This window comes from Myotis davidii, unplaced genomic scaffold, assembly GCF_000327345.1.
Source record: "Myotis davidii unplaced genomic scaffold, ASM32734v1 scaffold281, whole genome shotgun sequence".
Lineage (NCBI taxonomy): Eukaryota > Metazoa > Chordata > Mammalia > Chiroptera > Vespertilionidae > Myotis > Myotis davidii.
Genome location: NW_006293784.1, coordinates 2,819,147 through 2,829,791, shown reverse-complemented (window position 1 = coordinate 2,829,791; position 10,645 = coordinate 2,819,147).

Here is a 10,645-nt window from a genome sequence, read left to right as displayed (position 1 = left end):
CCCCCCCGAGGGTTGCCAGGCTGCCAGAGGTATGTCTGATTGCCATCTTAGGCCCAATCCCCCGGTGAGCGGGCCTAAGCCAGCAGGTGGTCATCCTCCGAGGGGTCCCAGACTGCGAGAGGGCACAGTCTGCTAAGAGGCCTGCTCCCTGCTGGCAAGTGGACATCCCCCGAGGGTTGCCAGGCTGCCAGAGGTATGTCTGATTGCCATCTTAGGCCCAATCCCCCGGTGAGCGGGCCTAAGCCAGCAGGTGGTCATCCTCCGAGGTCCCAGACTGCGAGAGGGCACAGTCTGGGCTAAGAGGCCCGCCCCCCCCACCCACCTGAGTGCACAAATTTTTGTGCACTGGGCCTCTAGTCTATATATATATTTACTAAATATATTCAATTCCCCAATATCTGGAGACAAGTAAACTATAATGATGACAGAAAAAGACAATGCACATTAGAAAAAAAGTAAATTACCTGGGTGTCAATAACAAGCACCTACAGACTGGAAGGCATAGGTATCTCTTGTTTGCACTACCTGGAACAGTAGACCCCATGCTGGATCTACCATACCTAGGAAGGGCCCCTCCCTGGCCAAACATAAATACAACTTATCCAAATAGAGCTTGATTTCTCAACCCACAGCCCCTCTGGAAAGCAAGGCGGTGACCTATCGTCTAGGAATGGTATCTGCATGGCCAGAGATCCTGTTCCAGTCAGCCACGTGAGGCCGAGGAATTGGGTTCAGAAGGGCTGAGGCCATGGAGAGCGCTTGGCCGTGTCCTGAATTTCAAAACAGTGGGCTCAGCTAAGAAACCGTTTGGCTGTTTTCACCCCAAATCCTTCACAGCATTTATACCTTTGGATGATGGCTGTGGAAGAGTCAACATGTAGCATGTAATTTTAGCTACACAGACAACGCCTCAGGGTTACCTCATTCAAGGTATAACCGCTCCAGCCTTATCTACGGGCAGCCATTGCTGGTCACTTTCAAGATTCCACCACATTTGTGACTCAACTTTGTTGCTACTACTCCCGATGAGCTCTCTCCACAGACCGTTATTCCAGTTTCCCTCAAAGAGAGAATCTGAGTGACTGGCCAGTTAACATGGATTCTCCAGTCCTGCTGAGCTGACCTCCCTCTCTGGGCCACAGCCAGCCTGTGAAACAGCTGCCATAGACTCAGGGACCAGCCTTTGGGCAGCAGGGTCATGTGGAATAAGGCCAGATCACCTGTGAGCGTGACAGGCACTCAGTCCCATCACAAACACCACAGGAGTGGACGGTTTTACTTAACATTTCCAACGGTACATGCAAGCCCCTGAGCGAAACTCTGTAGAAGATAAAGATGTGGGAAAGACTTCATTCCTGTCCTGAGGAACAGTGTTAGATGTTGTACAACAAGCATGTCAAACTCGCGGCCGGTGGGCTGCACGCCTCTTGCCGTGAGTTTGACACGCGTGTTGTACACAGTTTTGAGACAAGCCTGTGAATGAACAGGGACTGGAAGAATGGCAGTGTCCAGCTGATGCAGAACGTTAGTTCTGCCCCCAGCCAAGCCTTCACTCAATTGCTTAATTTCGGGCTTCTCCCTAATTAGAGCTCAGTACATGATAGTTGTTAATATGGAGACAGCAAAGCCCCATCCTGGAACCTCCCAGGCCTGCGGAGTCCCACCCATTTCTGCTGGACCAAGAAGCGCTGGGGAGCACGCACAACCAGTCTGTGATGCAGCTGCTCTTTTGCAAATGGGGGAAAGCACAGCAGGAGCGGAGTCCACAGAGCTGCCACTGTCATTCCAAACCACCCCTAACTACCCCACCCCCCCCCCCCCCCCAGGCAGGCACTTGGGCTGGGCTAATGGGAGGCATTCAACAGGGACTTGAGGAAGCTTAGAGTGCATTCAGTCCTCCAGTCACCCCACCCTCTGCTTGTCAGCAGGTCAGCTGACACCATTCTTTCATGGCCCCAGCTCCCATGTCTGCCTGGGAATTTGTGGATTCCCATGAACTTCTCTTGCTGGGTTCTTCTTGCCACCTTCACTCTTTAAAGCCATAACCATAGTGGTTGTCTGGAGGTCTTCCTGAACAGCAAGTAGTTGTGTTTCCCTGACTGTCCCCAGCCCCTACAGAGCCAGCGTTGGTCCCCATGGGCAGGGGGAAAGCTCACATGGGGACTCCCACCCATCGCTTTGCTCGCACAGTGAGCGCTTGGCCTCAGATGTATGATTCCCAGGCCACAGCGAGGGAATGGATAGCAAGGAATATTTTCATGTAGCTCTGCAAGCGCTGCCTGTAAATCCCATTGGGGTCTTGAGTTTAAATTGGCCCAAATTAATCTTTTCACCACGAAAGCTCAAGATCACCAGGTAGTAAGCATGACTTTGGAAAAGTCACCTTTGAAATGTAGGTAGGAGGCTCTCAGCTGTTGGGAAGCGCAGAACCAGCACTGTGGTCTGGCCTCCCATGGAACTAGGAGCAAGGGCAGAGGGCCAAGGCCATCCCCAGGGGCTGCCCCACTGTCCAGGGCTGCGAACATGAATTATATCCCTGTGACTGGATTTGGCCTAATTTCTTATTTTTGATCCATGACTTTTTGTGTGTGCGTGTGTTTTAATGGGGGGTAGACAGTGTTTTCAGCTGTGGCCGGGGGTTAACACCAAGTCTCATAGGTTAGTTAGGGAAGGGGAGTTGCTGCTGATCATCAAGCTTTCCATCCACGGGCAGGTACCTGGTCCTCCCTCAGGTCCCTACTCCTTCCCAGGTGTCCCACATCACAAGTCACTTTATTCCAAAATCCTTGACTTGCTAAGTCCTCTCTAAATGTCCAAGAGACAGAAACATGGCCAGGGAATGGGCATTTTCACAAACTCCTCAAAGGCAACGTAGGCCACAGAAGGGCTGGTGAGGGAGTATGGGGGGCGGGGGGACCTGATTTCTAAAATAGGGATGTTAAATCCTCCAGAACTGGCTTCTTAGCAAATGCATTGGTCTCAAAGAGACCAGAGAACCTGCCAGGGACTCATGTACCTCTCATCATCCTACCGCCAAGAAACCCCAAAGGAAGGAGACACGCAGCTCAGAGTCACTTGTATTTGAGTTATGTCATGTTCACCCACGATGGAAGTTACTTACTAATCACTCCCTTATCTCTTTCAATTCACTGAAGGGGACTTCCCAACCTCTCAATCCAGAATGGTAGGTCTCCTGAGCCAGGCAAAGAAGCAGTCTTTTTTTTTTCCAAAGGAAAGAGACCTGCATGGAAGCCCACAGAAGCAAGAAACACATAAACCCATTTTCCAGTCCTGCATCATTCCGTTCTCCAAGATACGGGACATGACAGCTTAGCGGGACTTGTCCAAAAAACATGGTGACTCTCTCCCACAACCACTTTGCACAGCGCCAGACAAAGCAAGTGAAACTAGCACACCACGTGATTGACATGTGTGTCCCCTGTGCCAGGGACTACGCTAAGCGATCCCATGCAGCATCTCCTCTAAATCCTCAGGATCACACTGTGAGGTACACATGGCAATCACCTGCCACTCAGATGAAAAACAGAGGCTTGGAGAAGGTGCCTGACCGGCACGAGGTGCCCCACGCCTCCCCGGTTAAGCCCTCAGATCCACTCTGCTAACCACTCTGTGGTCCCCACTGGCAATCTGTTAAGTGGATGAGCCACAGCCCTTGCTTCCTTACCGTAACCTCCATTTGGCACTAGAGCAAATGCCACAGTGGGTCTACTAAGCACTGACCCCCAGAAGCTTCTGCAAGAAGCCCCTTCCTTCCCCCAGAGCCCTACCGTGGACCCCACACAATTATGTAAAGCTAAAGAGGAGTGAGCTGCAGATTCCTTTGTTCCCAGGTAAATTCCATTTCCTTTTCTATTGTCGGAGGAGTCTTAGTGATGTAACATTACACCCAGCTTATCCTGCTTTCAAAAGGAAAGGTCCATGGAGGTTGGCAAATTACCATTCACAGCTCCGAGAATGATAAAGTCACAGGAGATGAGTGGAAACGGTGCACCTGGTGGCAGTAATTACAGGCTTGGGCAGGGAGGAAAGAAGGGGTGAGGGCAGGCCAAATACAGCTGGGTGTGGGAGGCTGGCAGGGAGGGGGATGAGGGAGGGCGAGCCTGTGGAGGGACGGAAACCAGGCAGCGGAGGAGGTTACATCACCTTCCGCCCCAGCCCTGCCCTCCATCTTTTACTCCTTACCTTGGGTTTCATTTTTTATCTGTGTGGGTTTTGGGTTTGTTTTTTGGGGTTTTTTTTTGCCTTTTATCTCCAATCTCTTTGTCCATCGTCCCACACCAGCACCAGATGGCCTGTGAGGATCAAAATAAAACCTCTTGAGGCCTCCTCCTGTCAAACAATCCATGTTTTGCTCCTTCATTTGGGTTCTCTGATCTGTATCATGTGTGAGAACCTGCCAGGAACACTCCAGGAATTTACTACAGAGACACGACTGAAGAGACTGGAAAACAGGAGTCATGATGTCTACTATCCCCCAAACTTTCTAAAAAAGGGTCAGATAATAAATATTTTGGACTTTGAGGTCCATATAGTTTTTGTTGCAACCACTCAACTCTGTTGTTCTAATGCAAAAGTAGGTAGTTGATACATAAACAAATGGGTGTGACTGGGTTTCAATAAAATTTTATTTATAAACCTTTACCCCTGAGGCCATAGCTTGCTGACCCTGGTTTATAGACTAAAGTTCTAGAGTCTAGGTCTTCTTGTCTTTAGCCCTGAGCTTTTAGAATTAAATATATATATATATTCAAGTGTGACTCTTACATGTAAAAGTCAGATTAATCTGCTATTGATTTTTAAAATCTACCCTTGAACTCAAACACCAAGAATTTCCTTCTTCCTTAGTCCTACCCTAAGTGGGGAGGTCTTACAGGAAGTCCCCATGGATGTTTGAGTGGCAAGAGAAAGGTTATGGGGCCCTAACCGGGTTGGCTCAGTGGATAGAGCGTCGGTCTGTGGACTGAAGGGTCCCAGGTTTGATTTCGGTCAAGGGCATGTACCTTGGTTGCGGGCACATCCCCAGCAGGAGGTGTGCAGGAGGCAGCTGATCCATGTTTCTCTCATCAATATTTCTAACTCTCTATCCCTCTCCCTTCCTCTCTGTTACAAATCAATAAAATATATTTTTAAAAAATAAATAAGTAAGTCAAGAGAAAGGATATGGGTGAAGGGATTAGAAAATAGTTAAAAATCGTATTTCTCAGCTACACTATAACACAATTCTTACCTAATTGTGGTTGGGAAGATTAATTTAAAAAAGGTATTTTGTATAATGTGCTCACATTGTCCGGTTCCATAAACGCCCCTCTCTGTCATCCTAGGGTCCGCATTGCGATGTCCTGTGAGCAGCAGCTGGGAGACCGACCCACTGTCTCCAGTACCTGCACTCAGCAGCTTATACTGAGTTGAAATGCATTCTCTTTTCCATTAAAAAAAAATAAATGCAAATTTCCCCCAAAGGAGAAACTTCGAAACTCTCAGCTTTCCCTTAAGGCCACAGGAGAGAAAACTGAGGGCCAGATCCTTTGGGAAGGAGCCCACTGGTTTGAAATGGGAGCAAACAGGGTCCCAGCAGGAAGGTACTGCTTGTCCACTTGGGAGGACAGGACACTGAGCAGCAAGTGGAGGGCCACAGTCACTTCCTCCGGATGAGCCAGGACTTTCTTGGGATAAAGTGATAGAAACGTGGCCAGGCGAGGCGAGGTGAGAGGGGGACTTGTTAGTTCAGAGTCAGACTGAATAGCTGAGTTAGAAGCTGGGCCTCAGGAACAACGGGGCCCTGGCACCTGCACACGCGCCCTGGCCTCCTCCATCCTCCCTGTGGGCAGAGCAGCTTCCTCCTGTGGGGGCAGATGGCTGCTGCAGCTCCCGAGCCTCCTCCCTCCTCCACCGCCCCTGGGAGGGCGGAGAGCCCCTTTCCACTTCCAGCTTTAACAGCCCCAGGGATGCCGTGGTCAGTGTGCTCAGTTGGTAGAGTGCCCTCCCATGAACTGAAACGTTGCTGGTTTGATTCTGGGTCAGGCCACAAGCCTGGGGTTGTAGGCTGGATCCCCAGGATGGGGCATGCAAGAGGCAGATCCATGTTTTGCCCTCTCTTTGATATCTCTCTCTCTCTCTCTCTCTCTCTCTCTCTCTCTCTCTCTCTCTCCTTTCTCAGTATGACAAAATAAATCTTCTGTTGAAAACTCAGCCAGGCCTGTCTGGTGTGGCTAAGTGGACTGAGCATTGTTCCTTGCACCAAAAGGTCACTGGGTTGATTCCAGGTTGGGGCACATCCCCAATAGGGGGTGTGCAGCAGGCAGCCAATAGCTCTCTCTCTCTCTCCTTTCCTCTCTTTCTAAAGATCGTTTTTTTTTAAATCTGAAAAATAAAAATAAAACCCCCAGAAAAGGACTCCAATTGGCCAAGCTCCAGCCACTCTGCCACCAGCCAATGGTGGTCACAGCTGCTCCCACTCTCGCCACGCGGATGAGGGAGGCAGCAGGCCTCGGTGGGTCAGGATGCCCCGTCCCTTCCCCTGCACAGGCCCCGGACAGCAATGCTTTGTGCTTGTCACGTATGAAGTTGTTTGTTCCCATGTTGACACTAAGCTGACAGATCTCTGCTCTTCTCAGGCAAACCCTGACTGTCCTTAGGAAAGTGTTACAGGAACCTGTCTTGTGTGATTGGTTAGCTCTGCTGGCCAGTGAGCTGCGCTGAGCCCGCCCTTCCTGGCGATGTACTTTGTCCCCATCACGCTCTGTTTCTTCTCATGGTCACTGAGTCGGCCCCATGCAGCCCCTCAGCACCCAGCCTGGTGTCCCCGGGGCAGAGGATCTAATGTCAGTGGGACATGAGTCGCTTCACGCTGAAGGTGGATATTAATTTTTTTTTACTCAGGCTCTTGTCAAGGAAAACATAGCTGCCTGCTCTCAAAGGCACAGAAAATGCCCCTTCCTATCTCAGCAGCTGTCGTGTTCACCGACACCCAAGGCCCGTCTGTCCTCGGGCCTCCCAGGCGCTTTTGTCAAGGTCAATTCAGCTGATCTTTTTCCGTGATAACCCAAAGAGGATTAAACTAACATCTGACCTTTAAAGAACTTTATCTTTGGGGAACCGGGCTAATTAGAAAATTAAAAGGCTGCTTTTTAAAAATATTTAGACCACAGCCTAGGGAGAACATGAGCACACTGCTTATAGCAGCAGAACTATCCCTAGAAAAATGCCATCAGCAAGCTAAATATACCGTCACACGGATGAACTTACTGTGTGGATTCTGGCATCAAACAGAAGTAGGTCCGATTTGGACTCCACCCCTTTCTAGTTGTGAGACTTCAGGCAAGTGTCTCACCTGCTCTAAGCACTGTTGTCTACTTTGTAAAATCTATAATAATCTATAATAATAAAAGCATAATATGCTAATTAGACTGGACGACCTTCCGACCTTCCGACCTTCTGGATGAAGCCAGGGCTGCAAGGGAAGCCCGGGTCCCAGGTGCCAGAGGGAAGCTGGTGCCGGCAGCCAGGGAACGGAAGGCCTACTCTTCCCGAACTTCGCGTGCATCGGGCCTCTAGTGAGGATAATAATAGTAACCACTCCGGGAGGTTGTTGAGAGGATTAAGTGAGATCGTACAGGCAAGCTCTGTCATTTAGGGTAGCTATTAATATCACTGTGAATGTGTTTAATTTTAAAATTTAAAATTTGGCTTTACTTCCTGGCCCCATATGTTGACTGTGCAGTGGGACCTCCCTACAGTGGCTGGTTCTCACTGTGCCCAGAACTCAGACTAGCGCCGGCGCAGCAATGCCAGCACCCAGCTGCCTTGTACTTGACCAGATAGATACCATGATGGTGACTCTACTATTAGCAAAGCCATCTTGAGGAAAGAGTCACATGAGAATAGGAATGGTAATATTGTCCAGAAAAGGCAGGAACATTCCTGTTCCTAAATTCTGCAAACACTTTTTCATTCAAGGACATATCAATCATTGTTAAATATTTTCATCCAAAGCCGTGTTCTTTTTATATTTTTAAAATTATTTTTTATTGACTTCAGAGAGGAAAGGAGAGGGAGTGAGAGAGAGAAACATCAATGATGAGAGAGAATTATTGATCAGCTGCCTCCTGCACACCCCACACTGGGGATTAAGCGTGCGACCTGGGCATATGCCCTGACCGGGAATCGAACTGTGACCTTCTGGTTTAAAGGTCAACACAACTACTAAGCCACACCCGCAGGGCAAAGCCATGGTTTTGTTGGTTTTCTTTTCACTGGTTTATGATGGCTGAAGTTATCTCTTTTGCATGTTGACCAATGTCATAAAGCCGTAGGGACTGTGAAATGGTGTGACATGTGACCATGGAGTCTTACGGGGAGAGAGCTTATTCTAGTTGCAAAGGCCTCTAGCTCTTTGCGCCTCAGGCCTGGTGCCTGGACCGAGCTTTGACATCACCTGCGCACTTGGCAGAAGCTCTGGCCTCACCCAGACCTGCTGACTCAGCACCTGCATTTTAACAAAATCCCTGCGCGGTGCTAATGCCCAGTCCAGTCAGAGACGCACTGCTCTCTTCTCAGCCCTAGCTGCACATCAGAATCACCTGGAGAGCTTCACAGGGTACTGGTGCCTGGGTCCTGCCCACACAGATCCGGACTTAATTGGCGCTGGGATTTTATAAATCTTCCCAGGGGACTGCAATGTGCTACCGAGGTGGAGAACTTGTGCCCCAGAGACAACCTTTCCTCTTCGTCTACTTCAGTGGTTCTCAACCTTCCTAATGCCGCGACCCTTTAATACAGTTCCTCATGTTGTGGTGACCTCCAACCATAAAATTATTTTCGTGGCTACTTCATCACTGTAATTTTGCTACTGTTATGAATCGTCATGTAAATATCTGATATGCAGGATGTATTTTCATTGTTACAAATTGAACATAATTAAAGCATAGTGATTAATCACAAAAACAATATGTAATTATATATGTGTTTTCCGATGGTCTTAGGTGACCCCTATGAAAGGGTCGCTCGACCCCCAAAGGGGTCGAGACCCACAGGTTGGCAACCCACAGGTTGAGAACCTCTGGTCTACATAGTCCTACCATGTTTATTTCTCCGAAAGAGAAAACCTCTCTATGTTGTTTATATCAGTGGATGGATGACCATTTTCTGGATAATGTTACACAATTTGATGATTCACTTTGTTTTAAAAATAACCTTGAGGGCCCTCGCCTGTTTGGCTCAGTGGCTAGAGCGCTGAGGGCTCTCTTCACCTCCCCCACAAGGGTCATGGTGGGTGCAGGAGGCAACCAATTGATATGCTTCTCTCTGTCTTTCCCTCTCCCTTGCACTCTCTCTAAAAGATCAATGGAAAAATACCCTTGGGTGAGATTAACAAAAACTAAAATGAAAAAATAACCTTTAGGAGTGTTTTCTGAGCCTTGGCCAAGGTCTCCGCAACCCTCTGCTATTGTGAAGTCCAGCCCTAGACGCAGTCCTCCAGGGCAGCCCCGAACAGCGCTGACGCCAGCCTGAAGGACGCCTGTGTCCTTCTGAATGACACGCACTGTGATAAACACAGTCTGGCCATTCTAAAGGGGAGAGGGGTGGCTTTAATGGCCAAGCAAGAGACTTCCTCACTCCCACACTCACGCTGGGAGCGAATGAGCCAGTTATACAAGGAGAAAATCTACCTCCCAGCTTTGAGTTTTTCTAAATGGTGCAATCAATGTGTTGTTATTTAACTAAATAATTCATCCGCTTTCTTGCTTCTGTAATTCACGGACAACCAAACCTTAAGGCAGTTTTGCTGATTCAAAAAATTTGGCTGTCATGAGCATGAAAATCACCTGAACCTTAGGCCTCCCAACCTGACGACTCAACTTAGAAGGGTCACCTGGGCTGCTGACAGAGATGTTTGGGCAAAGGTATTTGTGGTTTTAAAAAGCTAGATCTTCTCACCTTTAATGAAAAAGCCTTGTTAAAATGTAGATTCCCATTCCACGGGTCTGGGTGGGGCCTGAGATTCTACGTTTCTATCTTGAACGCTGCTGGGTCATGAACCACATTTTGAGCGGCAATGCCCTTGAAAATTCTAACCATCATCCAGTTGAGGAATCAGACTTTGAGGTATCCCACATATGAAATAGGAAAAAGCTCATTTTCAAGGTTTATCAACAGCTCAGGGTGTGTCAATGCGAACAGGACGTAGGTAGGCTCATGTAAAGTGTTAGTGGGCAAATTCAACCTCAATCGGTGGGAGAGAGCTGGCTGAGAATGTTTAACTGCATCCATGCTTGGCCAGTAAAGGAAGAGAGGGGAGTCTTAGTTCCTTTATTTCTCTGGTGATTTCTTCAGAGTTCTCCAGCAAGCACAAAGGCAGGAAGAACCATTACCCTAAATTCCTATTATTTTAGCTGATGTATCTGGAGCACGGTGATACATTAATCCTGACGCCTGGTCCGGTTCACAATCATACGCTAGCCCAATTTACACTTCGCATTTGCAGAACTGAAAAGCGATGCATTAAAATGGTGCGCACATCGCGGGCTGTTCTCACTGGACCCAGGGAGGGGCGCTCTCTCCGCTTTGGCGGCCGCACCTGCTCGCAGACCGAGGCCCGCAATGGATGGCCTTCCGCACGGAGCCC